The sequence below is a fragment of the Catharus ustulatus genome, chromosome 1 (genome assembly GCF_009819885.2).
Source record: "Catharus ustulatus isolate bCatUst1 chromosome 1, bCatUst1.pri.v2, whole genome shotgun sequence".
Classification (NCBI taxonomy): Eukaryota; Metazoa; Chordata; class Aves; order Passeriformes; family Turdidae; genus Catharus; species Catharus ustulatus.
Genome location: NC_046221.1, coordinates 70,284,679 through 70,308,009, shown reverse-complemented (window position 1 = coordinate 70,308,009; position 23,331 = coordinate 70,284,679). Strand labels below are relative to the sequence as shown.

General features: G+C 46.8%; 1 protein-coding gene across 1 annotated transcript in view; it reads left to right on the top strand.

The window, feature by feature from the left end:
* The first annotated feature begins 1,930 nt into the window (after nucleotides 1-1,930).
* Nucleotides 1,931-23,331, top strand: part of RREB1 (ras responsive element binding protein 1) — a 122,239-nt gene continuing 100,838 nt past the window's right edge. Inside the window, exon 1 of the mRNA XM_033051088.1 lies at nucleotides 1,931-1,959. The gene's annotated coding sequence lies outside the window, so the exon portion shown is untranslated. The remainder of the gene's footprint in view (nucleotides 1,960-23,331) is intronic.

Sequence of the window (23,331 nt, the reverse complement as noted above, 5' to 3'; positions counted from 1 at the left end):
GTATTTTGTTTTTATGTACTGTTACTATTTGTCACACAACTCTAAACCGGTACTGGCTTTGCAGAGTGAAATCCTCACCATTCTGAACACCTCTCCATCACTTGTTGAGTCTCCTACACCTTTGAACTTCCACTGCAGGGGAAGCGAAGGGAAGGAGGGTGCCGTGCAGCCTAACAACCTGTACATGCAATCGGCTGCATCTCGCCTTTGATTAGACACAGCAATTTGCACCTCCTGTTCCTGTGCTGATGTTCACGGTCCTGTTAAATTTAACGTGTCCTTTAGGTCTGGATGGATGACTGACCCCTGCAGGGACCCAAATCGCGCAAGGACGAAAAGTTTCTGAGGAAACAAACGCAACCAGAAGCAGGCTGCTGCCTGTGGCCGCTGTACCTGGTGAGGCACCGGGCTGGGAGGCGGATGCACAGACATTTCCACGGCAGCAGAGAGCCCCGGTGAATTCCTTAAAGCCGGCGACGCGGCACCGCCACCGGCGGCTGTGGATGCGCTCCAGCCGCGATCCGGGAGAGCGGCCGGCTGCCGGGGGACACGCACGCCGGGCCGGGAGCGCGGCCGGCCGGGCCCGCCCGGGAGAGCCCCGCGGGCGCGGCCGCCGGAGCAGCGGGAGGGCGCGGGGCGCCGCGTGGCACCTGGCCGCCCCCCCGCTCCCCCCGCGCCTGCCCCGGGCATCCCGCTGCTGCGCTGCCGGGCGGAGAAGGGAGGGACGGAGGAAGGGTGGGGGGGGGAAAGTTGTGCTCAGTCCTCTCCTTGGAGGCGCCCCTCCCTCCCCGCGACGAGGGCGAGTTAGAGATGCTATTTGCAACAGGCTGCTGCTGCCGCGGTAGCGCGTCCCCGGGAGAGGAGCCGGAGCGACACGTGATGTGTCTCCTTATCAGGGTGCGCGGGGCAGCGCGGGGGCGGGCAGGGGGCGGGGGCGCCCGCGGAGCGCGGCGCGGCGGGGTCCCTAACCGTGCCCATCTCTCCCCTCCAGGGAGGCGCGGAGGACGGGAAGTTAGAGCGGAGTTGATGAACTTTGCACATCCACAGAAACGCCATTTTGATTCCTTTTTCCGGAACAAGTTTGCGGCTCCCTCCCGTGCGCGCTCCCCCCGGCGCGCCCCCGCGCCCCCCCGGCGGCCCATCCTCCCGGCATGTCGCGGCGCAAGCAGCCCAGCCCCAGCAAAGTCCGGCGTAAGTACCGCGGGGCTGCCCGGCCGCCGCGCTCCCTCACAAAGGGCAGGAGCGTGCCTTAACTCCGGAGGGATCTATTTATTTTTTTTTTTTTTTCTCTCCTCTTCTTTTCTTTTTCTTAAGGGTGGGCAGAAAGAAAGATGAGGAAAAATAAACTTCTGGGAGGGGGCAGGCGCGGGGGTGAGGACGTTGCAGCGTGTCGGCTGGTCGTGCGACTTATTTAAAAAATGAAATGCTTGTTAGAAGGAGGAAAAAGTTTCCTTTAAAAAAAAAAAAAAAGGAGGAAAAAAGTTTGGCTGGCAGCGGTGGAGATGATGATGAGTTCGTGCAGCCTCTCTTCCCTTCCCCCGCTCCTCCCTCTCCTCTCCTCCCTCCGCGGCTCCTGTTTTTTTTTTTTTTTTTTTCCCTTCCCTGTTGCAGACTTTCTACCAACCAGCGGCACCAGCCGCGGCGTTTTGCCTTCAGGACCTGATGCTCATCCATATTAAACCGTCTGAGCTCAGGAATCCGGCCAGATCATCCCCCCCCTCCTGCTGCAAAGTTTATTTTTAACCAGCCACCGCCACAATTTGGATGGGGCTGCGAGGAAGCAACATCTTCTAGCCCGGCTCGCCCTCGTCTCCCGAGCTTGCCTTTTAACTTTTCCTTCGGGCTTATTTTCCTGCCGGCGTTGGCGGCGGGTCCCGCGGCGGCCGCTGCCCGCTGTTCCCGGCTGGGAGGGCCGCGCCGGAGCTGGGAAGTTGGGATGAAGGCGCCCCTTCTCCGCAGGTAGAGCCGGCTTGCGCCGCGCATCTCTCCGCTGACTTTCCGCTCCCCCGGCGGGGCCGGACGGCCGCGCCTGCCTTTCCTCGGCACCGCGGTACCTCTCCCCCCTCTTCTCTACCCCTCTTCCTTACTTTATTTGATTTTTTTCGCCTTTCCTCCACTTTCTCCAGCTGCCCCCCCGCCTTGCTCCCCCCCGTCCCGGTAGGGACGTGCGTGTCCTTTCCCCTCCCGGCCTGCGCAGTGGGGGCGGGGGGAGCCGTGCCCAGGGAGGGCGGGGGGCGCTGCCCCCCGTGGGTCCCCCCCGTCCCGCTGCCTTTGTGCGGTGCCAGGAACACATCCCTACGCGGCGGGGCCAGCGGTGGGCAGGAACGCCTGGGCGGCGTCACCACTACAGGAAGGAGCCGGGCAGCATCCGAAGCTGAGGAGGGGTGTCCGGGCCCTCGCCCCCTTCAGCCCCATCTTGGCGTGGGGGGGGAGCGGCGAGGCAGAGGTGACCCCCGTCCCGCAGTGGCGGTGTCTGAGGTGAAAACAAAGTTTGGGGCGGCGCGGCTGCCGCCCCCCCGGCGGTGCCCGGTGCGGATGGGAGCCGGCCGAGCCCCGTCTCTGGGCGACTGCGCTCCCTCCCCATCGCCGTTGCTACGGGCCGGACACCCCCGGCGGCGCCGCGGGGGCCGCGCTGAGGATGCGAGGCAGTGCCTCCTGCCCAGTTCCTAACACTCGGGCTCGGCATCCCCCGCCTCATCCGCCCTGGGTGAGGGGGCGCGGGGGTCGCGGGCCGAGTCGGGCCGGGCGGGGAGCGGGGCGCGCCGAGATGCTGCAACTTTTTTTTTTTTTTTTTTTTTCACCAGAGGAGGGAGGGCGGTGGATTGAACTTTGTCATGTCGCAGATAAGTTTCCTTTGGCTTCTTCTCCCTGCACTTCTCCCCCACCTCCCTCCGCACGCACGCTTGATTTTTCTCTTCTTTTTTCGTTTTTAAATAATTTTCCCCGTTCCACCTCTCGGCTGCGATGTCTTCGCCTGCCCGGCATCCTCGCGGGGTTGCGCAGAAGGAGGAGAGCGCTTCTCCTGGCTCAGCACATTTCCCTGCCCGGGCCGCTCTGCTCGGCTGCGCACCCCGCGGAGGCCCGGGCGCCTCCGTGCCCCGCCGCCCTCCCACGGCCGCGCCGCCCTGTCCGGCCCGCAGCTGATGCTCTGGTCCTGCTCGCCGAGAGCCAGCATCCTGCCCGGGAGCCACCGGGCTCATTGCTGGAGGGAAGGCGGGGGGGATACCAACCATTCAGTTTTAATCCCAACTCCCTCTTTCGCATGTTTTCTCTTGGAGATAAGATCAAGTGTATTTACTTATTTGAGAAAGTAAACACCTAGTTCAGTGTGATTTGGGGGCAGTGGTCTAGGAAAGACAGCGAATGCAGTGGATGTTTCCTACCATTCCAACATCCAGCCCCATGCCTTGGAAAAGAAATTGCTTATTAACAACAGGAGCAGTTGCTAAATAACGCCGTGTTGTCACCCCTACAGTGCACAGCAGACAGCTGTTAGGATGGCTGAAGTTTTTTCGTTGAGGTCGGTCGTTTTGACACAAGCACTGAGTTTTGTTACCGCAGTTCCTGTTTTCCACAGGGTCAGCGTGCGTGAAAGGGATGCAGTGACTCAGGGTCAGGCCAGCCATATTTGTTTTAGGTTTTAATTTTCTCTTTGAAGACTTAAGGGTATATAGTCTTTGCTTGGTGTGCCTGCATAATGCCGATTAGCCTTAACTGGAGTTGGGTACATCCAGGAAAGAATAGGCCCTTTTGTTTGTTAGAAACCCAGAAACAGCATGAATCCATCATCCAATCAATCAGAGTACCAAGGCTCTCCCTCACCTGCCGGCAGGGACGCATCCAGCCTCTCATGCTGCAGGGCAGCTGTTCCTGACCGAGTGTGGCCTCTTTTGCTCCCTCACCTTCCTTCTCCTGGCATCCGTATTTGGAACTGAATTCACGTAGTTTGAAAAACATCATCCTTTAAGTGCAATGGAGTAAACTTTTATTCTGCTTTCATTTCACAGCTTCTAGTTGTCAAATTGTTGTTTGCTCATCAGAAGCGACTATATATGTAGCTACTCTTACTCTTCTTTTGAGAACTAACAATGCTAAAGAATATATCTATATATATTTGGCTTATATAGTTTTCTAGGTTTTTGGTTGGGTGTTTTGTTTTTTTTCCCACATGGACCTGGGTGTTCGAAGCTTCACTTGCAGATTTCAGTGTAATGAAGCATCTTACTCTGACCTTGCTCACCCAAGTTGTGATCCCGTTCTTAACTCTTTACAGTATTCAGTGACCCTCTGACAAAATGGCGTTTCTTTTTGATTGAGGATTGGGAAGTAACTTCAAAACTGGGAAAACTGAATCTCTTCATTACCTGTCAGTAGTATGTGTGATCTCTTTTGGTACCAAAGATAAGTGCAGTGTTTCCCAAAGTGTGCAAACATTGACCTGTGTAGTGCTTTCCTCACTCCTTAAGGATATCACTGTGCCTATGTTGAAGTAACACTAGAGTCATAATAGTAGCTTGACTTTAGTCTGTGAAACTTTCTTCTTAAACAGAAATAGTTTGAATTGCTCTCAGTGGGATTGGATTTCTCATTTAAATAAAAATTGGTGATGCACTTACACTGTATAGATTAAAAACATATAGATAAATCCCTTTGGTTATATTCATTATCCCTTGTAAAAGTAGGTGGTGCTTAGAAGGTCATAGGATAAGTGTTGCTAAGCAGCTAAACAGAAGGATGCTAAAATTAACCTGAGTGTTTTTGAAAAGGATTCACTTTTTAAGTTGCAGTAATTTTTTAACTGACTTAAAATACACCTTTTGCTAGTAAGACATCAGGAAAAAAACCCCAAAACTTAGATGTGTAAGTAAAGCTTTCCAAGGTACTGTGTCAAATTTTCAAATTACCTACATACAGGAGTAATTCTACCCTGCCCTGGTATGCCTAAATTTTACAAACATCAGGCCCTTGATTTGTGCCCTTTGCAAATGTCCTTTCAGGGTTATCTGTTGCTCCAGGAGCATCTGATGTATGTTGGATAGCAGCCTGTAGGGACAGTCTTGGGAAAAAAGAAACTGCAGAAGTTCCCCAGGAACAGGCAGAAAACAAGTAAATCCTGTTAGTCTGAAATCTATGCATGTGTGGAAAAAGCCCCTTTTAACTTTTTGATGAATGATGCCTAAGTTTGGAAATCTCTGTTTTAGGTGTACACTCTTAAAACATGTGAAATCATGTCTTCCTCTTTCAGCACGATAAAGGTTGTTTTGAAATGAGTGTATTATTGGACTGTGTTACTAGACCAGTTTGTGACGGGTGCCTTGTTGATGTGGTAGTTTCTTTCTTGGGAGATAATTGTCTGTAGAGGAGCATGGCAGTGCTGCTTTTTGTTCTCCTGAAGGTAGTGAGAATGCTTATTGCTCTCTGTTTTCTGCCTCCTTTCTGAATTCGAGCAAGATGGACAGTCATAGGGTTACAGCTTTAAAATATGCCTTTTCAACAGCATTCTACAACTTGGAAAAGGGCCAGAAACTGCTTCGTGTTGAGAACAGCTTTATCATGGATGTACTGCTCAGGTACCCTGCAGCTTTGCTGGAAAGTCTCTTAAGGAGCAGATGTAAACTTTGAGGGTGAGAAGGAATTGCCTTCTGAGACAGCGCAACAGCTTTTTTCTTGCTTTGGGGTGGGAAATTTGACTTGACTAGTTGTTGTTCAGCTGTCAAAGCGGATTTTCTCTGGGGAGATATATGAGGAATCCGTTCTCTGTGTGCATTGTTTTATTTTGTTTGCTTGTTTGTTGTTTTCTTTTTAATATCCTACATAAACCAGCACCTGTGGGAGCTGTGGCTTCCCCCTCTTCCCCACAGACATTTAGAAAAATCTTTACAGGCAGTGATTTCAAAGGCAGGACTTGGGTATTTTTGGGAATGTCACTCTGGTGATACACTGAAAAGTTAAGGTATTTGTGTGGAGCCAGGACGGACTTGCAACTTGCAGAGCTTTGGCAGGCCGGGTTTGGTTATCAGCGTTTGATTACAAATGAACATAGGTGAGGTTGGCTGAGGTGGGAAGTGCTGGCTCTGTTCTGGGGTACTTCTGAACAGGAATTTCAGGAGCATTGACTCTTTGTTCTTCTTTGGTGCAAGAAATCTGATGATGGCTTATCTTTGATGTCTGCCAGTGATGTTTTTCCCACCTGAAGGTGTTCACTCCACCTCACCCTATACCACTCTGTTTTGAATAGCAACATTTGAGGGCCAGTGACTTAAAAGAGTACAAACTTCTGAGACAGCAGTACCACAGCATCTCACCCTCCTTCCTTCAGCATTTTACTTGGAGCGGGGTGACAGAACTTATTTAGAGCTTGTGCTAATGCTTTATTATGAAATGTTGAAAGTAGAAATAATTGCCAGCTGGGGCATATGCTCTGAGTTCCTGTTGGGTGGCTCGTTCATGTTGTGGTGGAGAAGGGTCAGAACAAGGAAAAGGGCCTGGACAAAAGGGAGAAGAGTCAGTGGGATACTTGGCTTGTGGCTGTGCTGGTATGAAACCTGTTAGAGCAGCCTCCTGCAGTCAGAGAGGAATTGTCCTGATGTCACTGAGCAATGCCTGGGCCTGTGCTTCCTTCAGAAATAACACAGGCCTTCAAGTGTATCCTGCTTTTTTTTTTCCTCCCTAATAATATTTCAACCTTCAGGTTGGCCAGCCTAGCAATCAATAAAGGTGGTTGCCTTTGACTAGGTGCTTTACAAAAATACATAGTTGATGGGTGGTGACTGTTTATTCAGAGTGATTCAACTAAGTAAGGCTAAGGGAATCTGAATACCTCTTTAAAGATGTAGAGAGAGGCAGCTGTTTCAACAGCAGGATTCATCTGCAGAGTCCCAGTCATCCACAGAGGTGTTACAACAAGGGAAAAGAAAAACTGTCAAAATCCCCTAGGGCATTGTTAGGCTTCTGAGCTAAAACAGGTATTCCAAGGACCATTAGAGAGGGAGGCCTTTCAGGCCTTGATGACCTCTCCTGTCTCCTTTGCAGGTCTTCCTGTAGAAGCATGTGGAATGCAACTTTCGTTTTCCTGCATCTAACTTACCTGAGTAAATTTTTTTTGTTTAATCTTATTTACTTATATAATCTGAGAACTTCGAGAGATCCTTTTCCTTTTGAAGAAGACATCCCCACATATTGCTGTCTGAAATTTCTTTGAAGATCATTTGCACAAGGGATGTTATTTGTGTAAGGCTCTGAAAAAGTATGGGAAAGGTGCTTGCACACAATGGTCAAGTGACTTCCCAGTGTAATTTCTGTCAGCTTTGAAAAATGGAATTTGGACTTCCAAGCCACTCTGGATAAAAAACATGTTAAGCATCTTGGAAATTTTCTGTGCTGTGTACCAAGTGACTTGTTAATTTGGTTCTAAAAGATAAAGATATTTTATGATTAATAGTGGAATTGCCAGCCTCTCATACATGTAGAACTTCTCCACTTGGCATCTCCTGGTAGATACTTTAACAGGTGTTAGCATGTGCTTTCTTGAAACAGCACAAATGTACCCGTAGGTGTTTTAGGAATGGGGGCTTGCATCATCTGTCCTTTGAAAATGGAGGATGATCAGCCGTTGACAAACTTTTTTTAGTTAATTTAGGTATGTGCTTCCTGTCTGAAGATGAGAGGAACAAAATGTTCACATTGAAGTGTAGCTGGCCTTTGCTTTTATTGTGTGTGATTAGCTGCATTTAACTGGAGCCCTTGTTAGTGCTGTTTCGTACAGCAGGTGATGTCAGTGTTCAGGTGTATCAGTACCTGGGAGTGCTTTGCTCAGAGCTCTTGCATCACAGCAATAAATTCCACTGCTGTGTTCAGGCTGGACTCCTTCACACTGGTAACATTAGAGCTTGGACAAGGGAGAACTGCTTTGGATTTTGCACCAATACACAGCACTACATACTTGTTAATTTGGACCACTCACAGTTTTGGGTAGGGGGAAGAGCCTGTTTAAGTTCCTGGTTTTGCTACAGAAACTATTTTCTTCATTAAGTTCATCATGTCTCATTGCTGTTTGTGTTTTGAGAACATGAGAAATGGCTAGGTCATGAATACCTGTGTGCTGTTCCTCATTCAAGCGTGCATCTTTTTCTGATTTGATGCAGCTGCCAGTGTATGGAGGAAACACACAGGGTGTCTGTGGCGTCTTGTGCATATGCTCACGTGCTTCACCCCCTCCTCCCCAAAAGCTTTAAGGTATCCTGAATTGGTCTTCAGGTGGATAACTTGCAGCACAACTCACATATTTAGCTGTGTGTCCTTCCTTATGCTTTTGGGTGGGAGGAGGGAGGGCTGCAGAAGGAGGCTTGCTTTCTAAGCAAGACACTAAAGGTTCAGGAAGTGGAAGCGCATGCCACAGAAGCCAGCTGTAGGAGAGCTGTAGCTGGATTACTAAGGGATTCCATTTGTGAGGCTTGACTGTATTTTCCAGGGGAAGAGCTATGAGTGCAGTAAGAAGTGCTTCTCTACAGAGATGTAACTTACTTCTTGCATTTAGTCATCGAGTATATTTCTTTTGGTCTGTTCTTCCAACCACTGCAGGTATCACTTGTTTTTCTTCCTTGTCAGATGGCCCAGCCAGGTGTTGCTAAGTACATCCTACTGCATTTCCAAGTAAGGTTCAAGACTGTGGTCATTGGCAGCTTCTGGAAGAAGTCTTGGAGCAACTTCACAGCCTTTACAGCAGATAGGTGTCTTCTCTGCTTAGTAGGATTTACTGTCGCTCTCAGGAGCCTGACTGCCCATGTTGTAAAAGGCTAAAGAGAGCTGTATCACAGAGCCCCTGTTGCCCTGGTGTAAATTTGCTTTATTGTTGAAAACTGACTTTGTTCAAAGGGGGAGAATTTTTTTTCATATCAGTGTTGCCTACACTTTATGGGAGAAATATTCTCCATCCTCTGTCTCCATTCCTCCTTTTTGCAAAATGGCAGTGTCTTTTTGCCGAGTATGTAGTGGCTACCGTGTTCAGCCAAAGCAGGGGGTGAATTTTTAGGGGTGAGGGAAATGATCCATACCTCAGAGTGGATGCCGGTTACCTTGGGAGGAAGCCGTGCAGATTATAAACTCTTCAGGAAGGATCTGGTGGATTCTGTAAACTCTGTGGCCTCAATAACTGCAGTTTCAAGCAGTTTCCAATCTCTACTTGCAAAGCTTTCGGAACTTGTAAGCTCTTTAAATCTAGTGACTGAGGATTTTCCATGCTTCCCTTTTCCCTTGAGGAAAAAAAAAATGTTAGAAATACCTAGTAAGGTTACTTATTTTAAATGCTCAAAAGCCAGCAAACCAACGTTGAGGTGTTCACAGAACGATGAAGTAGATAAGGTGAACACAGATCATGCAGATCGTGCCCTGTTACAGTTGCTGTTCCATGTTTAAAAAATCAATAGATACGTAAGTAGTAGGTAAAAGTGGAAAACGTGTCTTCATTTGAATCAACAGCAAAATTCTTTCAGGTTTCTCTGGACTAAGATTTTATGTGGGGTGTATACAGCTGAAAGCTCTTGAGAATTCATAGCATGAAAGATGCCAGGAAACTTTAAAAAACTGAAATACTAATAGTGTCTTTGTACTTTTTGGTGTTTGAAATTCCTACAGGTGTAGTTACAGTCAGTGCATCTGTTTTAGGAGCTTGTTTGATAAACAGCAAATGGAATTTGTGATATAATAGTCTGTTTTGACTAAATTCTTCCATCCAGGTTTTGGGCATCATTGCAAGTGTGGCCATTGCTGTGTCCTTTTTTTAAAACCTAGAGGTTATTCTTTTACTTTCTTGAGAGTATTCTGTCTGGTGAGTAGGAGGAGGAGTTGTCGTTCCCAGGCCTGTCCTTCCCTGCAGGAAAAGGGGAATGTAGAGAATTCTCCCCGAGGATGGATTTGGGACAGAGATGGCCCCTGTGTGTTTGGGGCCAGAGTTTTTATTTGCACCCTTGCGTAACTGAGTCTCCATAGAAAGAGATGTGGGTTAGTGGCTTTGCAACGCCACATAGGCCACAGGCTTGCACATGGCCACGCTCTGCCCCAGAGCCAACATGTGCTAGCACTGCATTGGAGATGTGCTGATGCCTCCCTGGGGTTGTCCTGGAGATTCAGGACAGAAGGATCTGCTGTTGCCTGACTTTCGACCTCGTGCATTGGCAGCCTCTCTGGTGCTTGCACGGCCCAAATCGACTGACTTGCAGTAAATGTTTCCGTTTGTGTGCTCGCTGTCTTTTCAAAAGGATTGCTAAAAAGTATTTGGGCCAAAAATAATCTACACTGGACAAGAAGATGCCAGCAGCATGTGCAAATTGCATGCTGTAGTTACTGTCCCAGCTACTAATTCAAACAGAACTGCACAGATGTGGATTAGGAAAGTCCAGACTGCTGATTTAAAAATTTCCAGTATTCTGGTAATGGATGTTTATGTGAGCTGCCTAGTCCAAAGACCCAGGAAATGAACTGGTGGTGGTCTTTGTTTAATTCCTGGTATACAGATGCCAAGTGTTATGCTTTGATTTCCTACTCTGTAAACTCTTCGGGGCAGGGATCAGCATTCAATTACTGAGTTTTGAAAAGCCACCTAACACACTGTAGAACCGACCTGCACAGCACTACCTCAGTATAAATGTTTAATTATAACTATCTTCTTACCCCATAGTGGATCCTTTCCAGATACCAAGGTAGAGGCATGCTGGGAACCTGCACTGCTCCTGCTGAGGTGTCTCCTTATAAATAGACAGCTTTGGTTGCAAAGCAGCATTTGGGCAGCCCTCATAAATGCCTGCTTTGCACGTGAGGGGACAGGTTATTTTTTGGTTTATTTTCTAGGCAGTATATACACATGTTCAGGGGTCTGCCTCTGGTTGTTTGGTTTAGAAGCAAATACATTCCTAGCTTTCATATGTGTTCTAAACCACCAATCAAATCACATATTTTTCTCTTCTTTTTGCTTTAGGTCTGTATGTAAAAGGGACAATTGTCAGGCTTCTGAAATTAGGAAATTAGAAGAAGAAACTGGGAATAGAAAGATGTCACCCCCTCAGTATGTCACCTTCCCAAGACTGATATGAATTGCAGTTGCTGGCTGTTACCATTCACAAAGTAATTTAATTCTATTGCCTTGAATGACTTGTGTTGAAGTTTTAAACTGAAATCTTAAATCATCCCAAAAGTGATGTATGTATCATTCATTATATTTATATAGCATAAAAGCATATGGAGTAATGGAAACATCTAGAAATTAGACCTCCAGAGAAGACTCCCATTTTAATCAGGTTACTTACTTGGATTAAACCAACCCAAATTTAAAACACATGGGCTCATGTACTAAACTAGTTGCACTTTCAGCACTCCAGGGGTCTGTCTGGGAGTTTATCGGTGCGTTGGAGTCTGTTCCAACCAGCTCTGCAGAAGCAGTTTGGTGTTACTAAGGTTGGAATAAGCTGATGTCAGATTTTTGTCCACAGTGCATAGCAAGTAGAGGTCAAACACTTGTACAGCCGGTGATACTATGACTTGTTAAGAATGTACGCAGCAGGTCGCTTTTCAAAACATCTTTTGAAAAGCAGCCTGTGAGAGCAGTGCCATGTAGAAGAGACACGCATCTTCCTCTGGCATCAGCAAATGGATGCATCCTATCACATTGGAGTGCTGAGCATGTTTAGTCATGTTACTGTAATAAGCTCTGGGAACAGGAATGGGTTCTGCCCTGTTGTGCTTTGGGAAGATTTGAGTGAATTTGACTGGTTTGTTCCAGGGAAACTTGTGTTTCTATGGGCTGCTTTTGTGCTCAGTACAGAGAAGTGAAGAGTCAAGTTTGTTTTGTGGCTGAAGGAGTGTTTCTTTGCATTATAGGATTGCTAACATTACAGTACCTAAACTCTTATTCTTTCGAAGAGATAAAACTAAAAGCATGACTCCCAGAATCATCAGTGTTTCTGGTGCTGATAGTACAAACCTGTTTGGTTTTGGGACTCCCCTGTGCCCAGATAACTTGAGTATTAGGAGCCTTTTTTGTGCTTCCAGCCTTAGCCCTCAGGCATCTCTATTTTTCCTGCACTGGTGAATCATCCTCGAATGTAGACACATGTAAATTTTAAACATGCCTTGGTGGAAGTTACCATCTTTATCGTTATTTTTTTGTCTTATTCTAACAGCTCACAACATATTTTCTGAATTTGCTGGGGGGGGTGGTGTGTGTGCACGCGTATGTCATTGAAGAGTCTAGCCTGAGCCAAGCACTGATCCTGCAGACACTTTAAACACAAATATAATTCTACTTAAGCAGGTTGTTCCTTTAAAGTCAAAATATGGCATGGGCAAAAGTTAGGGGAGTGTTTCGGGATTGGGGCCTGCCTTTAGCTTTCAGAAAAAATATTTATGACACAAGCCAGAATCTTTAACCCATGTGAGCCATAGCTCCAAACTCATCTCACCATCTTCTGAACTTCTTCAGGAGGCATTGCTCAGCCCAAGGAATTATCACTGCTCTTGCAGCCTGAGAAGAGTTGGTTTTGAAGAGAAGTGGCCAGAAACGTGGCCAAGCTTCTTCAATTCACAGTGTGTGCAAGAGTTAAATGAAAGTACTCCAGCAGCTCATGTGCTCTCTGTGTGCGCATACTTTCCTAATCTTGACATGGGGTCTGAGCTGCAGGCTCTGAGGGTGTATGTGAAGTCGGCTTGGCTGTCACCTTTTCACTCCCCGGATCTGGCTGTGGCTCAGCACAGGGATGCACCCCGCCGCTGGGATTACTGGCTGCAGAGAACCAGCTGCCTAAAATCTGCCTGCATGGGACTGGCTGGGCCAAGAGGTGCCCTGGCACACCTCTCCTGCCATCACACTGCTTCCTGCCCTTGTGGGGAGCACTAGAGGGAAGAAAAAGTGCTACACTGGCTCCCCTTTCCTGTTCCTGGGAGATCTCTTGTGCATTTGGGTCGGTCTGGATGAGCTTTCTGCTCCTGTGCTATCATCATTTGGCTGGAGAATAGCTGCCTCCATGGATGGATCTGCTTTAAAGCAGGGGAACAGCTGTGCAGAGCAGTCTCTTGATGCTGGTGGGCTGTCCCTGCACATGGGGAGAGGAAGGGTAGAGCAGTGGGGAGAGGAAGGGCAGAGCACGTGGTGTTCTCCTCTAGGTGACAAAGTCCTAAGGGCAACTTGGTCTTTGCCTCTCTGGGAAGAGAAGCTGCAGTTCTTTCAGTCAACAGCACGCTGTCAAAAGTCACCAACCATTTCTGACTGTAGGAAATGAAAGCTGCCAGTCTTCTTTTCCCACTTGAAGTTTCTTTGGAGAGGCTGCCAGTGGCCACCTTGCCCCATCTGCAGATGTGTGGGTGGAAATGGGGGTAGCTGGCAGGAGGGAACATCACCAAAAAGACAGAGTGATTTGGCTCGTGGCCACACACAGGAGCAGGAACAGCTGCCTAGATGGCCTCTGGAGCCTCACTGATGTCAGCATAACCAGCGCTCCTTAAAACACAGCACCGTGTGTGGGGGGTGACAGGGAGCAAGGCTGAGAGCAGCTTGAGGAGGTTAAGCAGTACATAAAACCACCTCCACAGTTCTTTTTTTCACCCCCCTCTTCTAAACAGACCTCTGCTTTCTATAGGAATGGGAAGGGTTTCGGTGAGTGAGGGTTATGAGAAATTCATAAAACTAAAACAAATTACTAAAAGCAAAGAGCAGAAAGAATATGCACTGTTAAATTTGCATGTGGCTGCAGCATGTCTGTTTGCTTGGGATTTTTCCTTCTAAGAGAAGTGTGGCTAGGAACAGTTAGCCAGTGTTGGATAAATCTGTCAGTGCTGTTCCCACCTTTGTCCCTATGTTGTCTCTGAGAACCTGTCACACTGTGACAGATCATACCGTCAAAAATCATACTGTGTTTTAAAAGTATCTGGCCTGCCTTGGGATGCTGTTTGAAATAGGGCAGGATGTGGCATCCTGCAGGGAGCATGTCATGTGTGCTTACTTGGCCTCCTGCGTGTGCTCGAGCAGAGGAAGGGAATGCACATCAGAAGAGCACAGTTGTTCGCAGCTTCCTTCCACTCCCCTTGGTTGTTCCAGAGAGACGGCACTTCGTGTCACCCACGAGGTTTACTGAAGCTGCCTTTCCTGGTATGTTGATAACCAGGTTCCCTGATGGAGATGCCTCTGCATGGTTAAGGGCGAGGGGGGGGCCTGTCTCATGACTTCCCTGGTGTGGGATGCACAGTGCAAAATTACCCCTGTCATAGGTACTGAACTGGATGAATGTGAGTGCCTCTCAGGCCAAAGATGGCTTTTTCCAGTTTAATAGCTAACATAGCAGTTTCCAGGAGTCACAAGAGAACCTGACGTGTAGCTGGAAGTGCTGAGGGAAGAGGATACCAGCTTTTCCAGAACTGTGCAGCTCAGTCACAGAACGAGGTTGGACTGGACATGAAACTGGATTCCAGGGTGACGTGGTGATTGCAGCCTCTGCCGGCTTTGCTTCTTCCCACAGCTGGGGAGTTGATTTTCCCAGTAGGCCTGTGCCAGCATAGTCCTGCTGCTGGTCTTGTGGTGTTATCCCAACACAGAAGTCGTGCTTGAATTGCTTGCAGAGTGGTAAGCAGCACGCAAATCTAGGCGACAGGGGTGAGCCAGCTTACCCGGGCTTCTTGCAAAGCTGAATTTGCAAAATGATGTCTCCATCAAGGGCTATGTAATAATAAGTTGCAGAGATTCACTCTTGAAAAACAAACAGTGAAATACAGGCGTTGGGGGAGGAGGGTGTTGTGGTCTTTTTATAAGGCTATTGCTTTTTGGTAACTCAGGTTAACTTTACCAGCTGGATTAACTTTTCATTCCATATCATTCCAGAATTCTTGTAGTAATTAGGAAAAATGACAGAGGGTCACGGCCCTCATATGTATCCGAGTAAGCATCTAGTCACATTCTTTTCAATTGGGACAGTGGCATGAAGAATTTCTTTATTGACGGTCACAGAGGGAGACAGTAAGAGAGGCAGAAAAAGAGCCCAAAAGATGAGAATCTAGTCCTGTGTCTCCATCATTAGATCAAGCTTCCTGTCTAGGCAGATGAGCCCACATAAGAACCTCGGTTCACAGATGATATCCGTGTACTACCAGCATTGTAAAATATGGCTAGGACTAATATATTTGCTCTGACTTTCATCTTGAGTGCCTGGTGGAACACCTGTGAGTATTTACATCTTAGCATGAGCTTTTGTGCTTGTGAAAGCAGACAGTTTGACAGCAATGACCTCTCACACAAAAGCCTGAATAAGTGATGAACTTCCAACAAATCCATGACCTGAACTCTGCTGGATGCATATTGAAGGTGACAAGTTAATATGGCCTGTGACAGTACCAGCAAGAGGCCTGGCTCTTTACTGGGCTGTTCTGGTGGAGGTGGTCCACAAGTGAGCCTCTAACCACTCTCCCTATCCAAAGGCCTGGAAGTAAGCATGCCTGTATTCACTGGCTGAGTGAGAACCTCAGGCAGATGTTTGATGCAGAAAAAACTTAATTTTTTTCTGGAGGGTTCTTGTCCTGCTGCTCTGCTCTGACCCCAGATGAAGGGCTTGGTTTATGCTGCAGAGGAGGCAGAAGGGTGGACGTGTCTCCTCCCGAGCAGAGCACTTCAGAGTTTGCTGTGTTTGAATTGAATTGAGTGGTAGTTAGAACTTCAATTATGGGCACCTCTGGAGTTGGACGTGTCTGCTGCAAGCACAGTAACCACTGGCCGTCAGACAGGGATGACAACCCTGGTACTACTGTAACCTCTGAAATCACCCTGACCTGAATCACGTTGAAGCTGCAGCTCTTTTGACATTTCCTCAGGACTGCCCTGTCCTGGAATGAGCAGTTCCTGGTACCTGCTTCTCCAGTGAAGCTTGGATTCAGAGCACAGAATGCCTCCTCAAGCTGACAGAAATGCCTCTGGATCTGTTGCAGCAGGTGTTTTAGGTCTGTGCTAAATTCTGTGGTGTAAGTCATGCTGCGTTTTTTGCCTGCAAAACCAGAGGGAGTCCTGATTCTGTCTTAATACCAAGTCAGACCCAAAGCTTGTCATGCCCAAAATGCTGGTCAATGTGGATTTATCAAAAGAGAGTATGGCAAGAGGGCACCTATTAATTATCCTTTCCTAATGGACTCTACCAACAACATGCAGTTTCTGGAATCCCTTGAGCCAAGGGATATTTATGTAGTTACATATTTAGGTTCAAGAATCCTTTTTTTGTGAGTTTGTCCTGTGGCTCTTTGAACCTGTACTGACTCTTGGTATGTTGTAATGGTGAGTTTTGCAGTTTATCTGTATGCTCTGTTGGAGAGGAGGTGAAAAATTGATTTTCTAAACCTCTGATTTTATGCTTTCGCTTATTATCATTTAGGACTTGTACTAAGGGAAATAGCAAGGAAGTCCTAATCTGAGTATCCAGTATTATGCAGAAATTGTTCCATACTTTTAACTGCAACATTCATAAATGCTTTTTAAAACGTTGGTTTGCCTTGTTAACATCTATCACAGGTACATGCCAAAAATACTTTATTTGCCTAGATATTTATTGCTGTAAGACATACTTGGAGAGGCTTTAAAAATTTCCAGGTGCTGCTGTGATTCTGCAGCGACTTTTTTTGTGAAACTTTCTCCATGTTGGCAAGTCGCAGTCAGAAGATGCTGTGATTGGTGAGGTTGTTAGTATGTCTGGCTCAGTTACTTCCATCCTGATTGCTTGAGAACTGCCTATTTAAATGGCTCTTTTCTTGCCATTTTCCTTCCCAGATATACTGCTGGTTTCCATGAGCAATGTCCCTGTATCCCCCCACTTAATATGCCTCCCTGCTTCCTCCCTACAAATGGCAGCCTGAAGCATGCCCTGTGTATCTAAAACCTTGGTGAATACAACTTGAGACAAGGGACATTCGTCCTTGCTCACTCTGGGTGTTTCTTTAGGCTCCACTTTTGAGCGATATTACCCACAATAAAGTTTGCCCACTTCCTATACTTGCCTCCTGATTTGGGATGATGACTAGGATTCATCCATCAGTTTATTCGTGACCGGTATCAGAGAAACTGTTTTGAGCTCATTGAAGAAAAATTAGCATATTCTGTAATTCTATTGTGTTTCCATCCCTTTTTTTATATTTGCTAGTTGTGAACCCACCTGTCCACCTGTAGGACTGACTGGTCCGTGTTGGTGGACTTTGAGATTTTATTTTTTGCAACTGAAACAATTTTGCTTCAGTACTAGCCATAGTGCTAGTATTTACTTAGTTAGATTGCTTTACAAATCAGTGCTTACAAGGCTGCTGAAATGCAGCCGCTTGTGGAGAGTGAGGAAGGAGAAGTTTAGATCAGGTCATGCTAACCCCTTTCTTCCTCTGTGTGCTGCACATTCTTCACTGCTGACATGGCCTAAAAAGGAACCTTGCCTTTTAAAGCTCTACCTTAACCTGCCCACCAAATGATGTGTACTACTTGATTTGTGTTTAGCTGTTGAAAACTTTATTCCAGTTTGTGTGAACTGGGAGCTTAGTTGCAAGGGTGACACTAGTGATTTGAAACCTTCTGGTAAGGAAAGCCTTTCACAGTGAGAACTCAGTTTTACCTAGGTTTCTTACTCCCTGCATCAAACCTCTCAGGACTGGTGAAATGTGGTCTTAGGAGAAACAAACCCTGTTCATCAGGTAGTTCTGATTTATGATGATAATCTTTGAAGGTTGCTGTGTGTCAAACCATTCTAAATAAGCCGTTCAGCACTTAATACTGAGCTCTGTAGACTTTGTGAATTATATAGTGATTGAAAGTAGCAAGCATATGTGTTTGGAGAGAGGAAGCAGGGGCTGGTCTTTTAAACTATCAAGTTGTGGTTGTAGGGTCTGATTGTTGAATTCAGAGCTTCTTTTGTATTGCTCTGCTGCTGCTGTATGCATTTAGTAGCTTAAGTTTAAATTTAATATCATAAAGGTCATGCGAGGAACAAGGAATGGAGCCCCAGCATGGCATATGCTTTGCAGGTGTCTCACTGCTCTTGGGTGTTAGATCAGGAAAACCTAAAAATAAACATAAAATAAAGTCATTGTGTATGTGTAAGCAGGAGGGCATGTTTATGTTGCTTTAATTAGAAGTATTTTCTTGACTGCTTGTTTTCCTGGGGTATGTATTCAAAATAATAAATATTTTAAATATCTTAAAGGTATGCCTTAAAGTGCTAGGCCAGAAAGCTGATAAGGGCTTTTTGTGTTTGTCCCTCTGTCTTTTGAAAGTTCAGTTTTGGCTCAGTCAGTTCTCTTAGCAGACCTACTGTGCAGCTGATGTAGTTGTGCTGGCAGAAGGAGGTGGGAGAAGAACAAAGAATGACAGAACTTCTGACTGCAGTGCAGGTAGAACAGATTTTAAAAGCCCAGGCAGCCATTATTAAAAAGACCATTGCTGAAACCATCAGAACCATCATGTCTTCCTAGTGAAGCAAGGACCAGGATGAAAAGTGCTAGAATCAAGTGGAATGCCTTTTTGCCAGTTTATCTTTGCAAGGTCCTCAAATCAAATGGGGATGCAACAAGATGCATTACCTGCTAGGATGGATCCTTGATCCTGGAATCAGTGCTGCTAGGTTAATGAATTCCTGTAGACAGAGCCTAATTCAAGCTTGCTCCATGGGTGGGAGGTGATCAGCAATGTCTGTTGTATCTGTCCTGTATATAGGGACTGCATCTGCTGTGTATGTTGGGCTTAGTATCTTTGCTGTCTTGGAGTTGTGTTGAAAAACCAACACAAACATTTTGCATTTCTTTAAAGATGCTTCATTTTTAACATGTAGATTCTTACCTGCCCTCTGGCTTCCAGCCTACTTGAAGGTGAGAATGAGCATCCCACCATGGCTATGCCAGTTCACGGGTGTCTCTGCTGTGATTCCAGTAGCTGTAAGACTGGCAGGCTTATGTTAATAGACCTACTTTCCCCAGTCCCTCCCTTTTTCCTTTTCCCACTTGCCCTTGTCTTTCAGGTACATTGTGGTGTTTGCCTTTAAAGGTTGTGTTTAACACCACTTGTATTCACGCATCTCCACCACTTCAAGGCAAGTATTCTTCCAGGTATGTGACTGCAAACAATGAAAAGGAAAAATCTCAATGGAGATCTGTTCTTGATGTTTTTATCTCTTTGAAGATGCATTTTTTCTAGAGTCTTTTGATATTTAGGTATTTCCTCCCAACTTTCCTTTTTCTGGTGTGTCTTTGCCTTGGTAACTAAAAAAATTCATAATGACACTGAATTAGTGACTTCAGAATGGTTTCCTTGGCAACCTTAATGGGCATTTGACATCATAGGATGAAGAAGCAGTAAAACCAGCTTGAAGAGGTTTGGTTGTTTGGGAGTTTTTTTGTAATTTGTTTACCCCCTCACCTTTAGCAGTTCACTCCTGCTGTTGTAATCTTCTGAGATGCTGATATAAGGGTTTGTGGAGTTTCACTGGAAGCCTTATCTCTAAAATGTTCTGAGTAGCCAGTCCTCTTTAATTTTTTTCTGTCTTTGAACAATCACACTTCACCAGCTTTTGTTTTGATCAGTAAAGGGGAGGCAAATCATAGACTTTCCCTTGTCTGGGAATGAGCAGCTGAAGGAAGGGAAGAGCTTCTGGAGGGATGTTGACTCTCAGTGCAAGCAGCACAAAGCTACCTGCTGTTTTTATCAAGAGGCTTGAGAGTTTTGGCTGCAAAGATAGTCTCATCTTCCCACCTTATCATACATTCTTTGTTTTCTCTCTTGATGCAAATCTTGTTACTGCATTAGCTGTGTAAAAAATTCTAGAAATCAGGTCTCCTTTAGCTGTTATTTCTGTTTCCAAATTAATTTCCATCTTGAGAGAGTATCTTTCTTAATCATGCTTGATATTGTGTAAAGAGATCATGTTTCATCATGTAAGACTGTGGTCCAGGTTTTGTTCTGACTGGACTGGTACAAATCTGGTGCAGCTTTGCCAGTGTTGGTGTGTCTTTTGTACAAGAAGTCAGTTTCAGTAGCCAGGGGCAGAGTATCAATCACAGCCCAGAAATAACCAACTTAAGGAAAATAAGAGTGAAGACTGATGTAGGTTTTGTTGGAATGCCCAGGCTTCTATTATAAGATATGAAACTAAGCATATGCTAAAAGCCAAGTAAGTACAAAGACTGCAACAGCACATTTCCACGAAAATTGTCTTGTCGCAGAGGAACATGGAATGGGAAAGGGCCTTATGGCATCTGCACATTTAATACAGGTTCTATCAGTAGCTATCTTCAGTTACAATAGTCCCACTTGTTTTTAGTTTTCTGCAGTTATTTTTTTGTAACTGTTTGGGGGAGTAGTATATAAAACAGGGTAGTGTGTAGAAATCTAAAACTCCAGCCAAAAGACACCTCCTTTTTTTGTGTCTGCATGTTGCAGCTGTCTATCTCTTGGCAGCAGGCAGCCTGTGTAGAATGTGAGGTTTTAGCACTGAAACGTGGAAGAGAGAATTAAGGGGTTCTGAACTTAAAATGTTCTTTTCTAGAGAATTTCAGTACTTACTGTTGTTTAGTTATTTGGAGACTGTAGGGCTGCTTTTTTTTCTTTTCAGTAACTCCTCATATTCACAGTATGATAAACTGAGACAAGTTGCTAACTCTTCACTTTCCTCAGTTGTGCAGTTTAGTAATCAAATTAATTGGAGCCAGTTCATGGATGCCCAGCTGGGAGGAATGGCAAAAAAGAATGCATGCATGTATTTTGTTATGGATAGGAGAGGAGGAAAGGAGAGACTTCACTTTTTTGCCATGAAGCACTTTTGTATAAGCCAAATAAATGCTTTGTTACAGGGATGTCAGTATGGGACATTTTGTTTCTGCATAAATTATGGATAACATCATAACACCTAGGGCATAGTTACACCTTTTAATCTCCCCTTGTTCCACTTGGGAAGACAGAGGATTTTGAGATGAGCCAATGTAGGAGCTTCCCTCCGACATTGAGTTTTTGAAGGAAGCAGATGCATGCTTTTGTGCTGAGCAAGCAAATTGAAAAGGGAAAAGTGTAGTAAGACACTGCGAGACTTTCCATTAAAACTTTTTTTTTTTTAATTACTTTGTGTCTTCAGTTATGCAGGTGTAGTCAGAATAGAAAATGGAAACTGTACTCAGTGCTCAGAGAAACAGGGTTTGGGTGCTGATCTCCATCTTCCTTGTAGACTAAATCCATGCCTTTTGCCCAGGGTTTCCATTATTCCAGCCTGGCCTGAGATGCAGTTTTCCTTTCAGCCGAGACATTTGTATTGCTGTGGTTGTTACATCTGCCCTGGGCAAGCAGAGAAGGCCAGCGCAGGCAGTTCCATGTGCTGGTGGTACTGCTGCTGAAAAGCACGGGTAAAGTTGTTCAGCTCTCTAGTGCACGGATGAAACCAGACTTTTCGCTTCACAGAAAATGTTCAACCTTTCTGAATCTTCTAGGTTCTGGTGTGCAAAGGCCGTGTGGTGCTGCTTTGAGCAGGTTTCAGCTCTCTTTTTGTTGCTGTTGCTGCTGCTACTGCGTTCCTAACTTTAACACGTAGCTTTAGAGGCCTGGCTCTTGGGGAGGCTGGTATTGAAAGGGGTGGAAATCATCCCGGGGGGAGGAAAAGGACAGGCTAACCTTGGCACCTGGGGCCTGGCTATTATGTTGCACTTCCTCTGCGGGGCGGCGCGGGGCGCGGGGCCGCCGGAGTGATGTTCTCACAGCAAATGGAGGAAGTTCCTCCAGCAGCAGCAGCAGCAGCGCTTCTGGATCTCCTCTCGCCTGGGGGAGGGGGCAGCGTGCTGAAAGAGGGTTATACAAAGCACCGAGGGCAGGGGGTGGGAAAAAAAAAGAAGTAAAACAGCAACCCCGATCCTTCAGCTACGTGCAAAGCTCGACAAACTTTTCGGAAATGCGAATACTTCGCGCATTCCCCGTTCTGGGGAGGGGCTGGGGAGCAAGAGAGCGTTTCTTTCCCTGGTACCACGGGAAGGAGCCGGGAAGGATGGAGGGGGGCGGCCGCTCCTCTCTCGCTGGTTGCTGACTAAACAGTTCTGTCAGCTGGCAGTCGGCGCGGCCTGGGGATTTGCGATAGAGCTCCTGGAGGGTGGGGGCGGCTGCACGGGGGGAAGGGAGGGAAGGGCTGGCCCTGCTGCAGCCGCTGCTGCTCCCTCGCCCTCGTGGCACGGAGGCCTGGGTTCCCTGGGCACGGCCACGGGGAGTTTTGGCAGTGATGCCCGAGCGGAGGGGATGTGCCTGCATCCCTGTTTGTCTGGGCCGTGGTGTGGTGCCACCACTGAGTAGCAGCCCCAGCCCCAGCTGGAAGCCTGTCCTGTGCAGGAGCCTGTTCCTGTCCCACTTCAGAGCCCTCTGCAGCACGTGCCTCTGCCAAAATTGCCAGAGCCAGCTGCTGGGGTGTGAGGAATGCGCTTCCATCCCAGCTCGGAGCTGGTTGCGGATGCTGGGGCAGAGGGCAGCCCTGGCGGGGCAGAGCTGTGTTTGCCCCTTGGCCGAGCTGTGGCTCGCAGTGACAGTGCCAAGTGCAGAGCAGGAACAAGGCTTGGGCAGTGCTCTCCCTGTGCTCTGCCACAGGTAGAGACTGCCCCATCTAACTAAGCATGTTAGGAAGCAGACAGTGAATCCTGGCTGCTGTTCAAGTTTAATGTTTCCTTTCTCGGCCTTGAAGGCAGATGGAGCCCAGGGTAGCCCTTGCACAGAGCAGGAGGTATTTACAGTGATTCTTTTAGGTCGGTAATGTTCAAATCCTATTTTTCTGCTCCTCTTGTTTTGTTTTCCATAAATCGTGTGCTGTAAAGTTGGAACAGCCTTGGAACAGCTGCGGCTTTTCACCCATATGCTTCCCTTCCCTCCACCCCCTATTAGGAGTAAGTGAAGGATGGGCTGTATGTGAATCACCTCCGTACATATTTCACTTCTCCTGTCCCAGCAGTGCAAGACAGAGAAGGACCCTGTCCTGACAGGCAAAAAGGGTGTGTGTCTCAATTGTTTGAGGTCAACTGAGTTAGCCGAACACAATTAAAAAAAAAAAAAGCTGTCTTGATGCTCCTTAAGGTACAGCCTACCATGTCCAAAGCTGTGTTTGTGGCTGTGCAAGACCAGTTAATGTGTTAACCTGCATCTTAATGAACATTAAGGTAGGTTTTTAGTAATGTTAGTCTGACTCAACTGAGCTACCACAGTTGTAGTCGTGAGTGAACCTGTCCAGCCCAGATGGACAAGCTTGCTGGAGGCTTTACTTTGCAGGGCAGCACCAGTTAGTATTTCTGATGGTCTAAAGGTGATTTACCTTTTTTTTTTTTTCT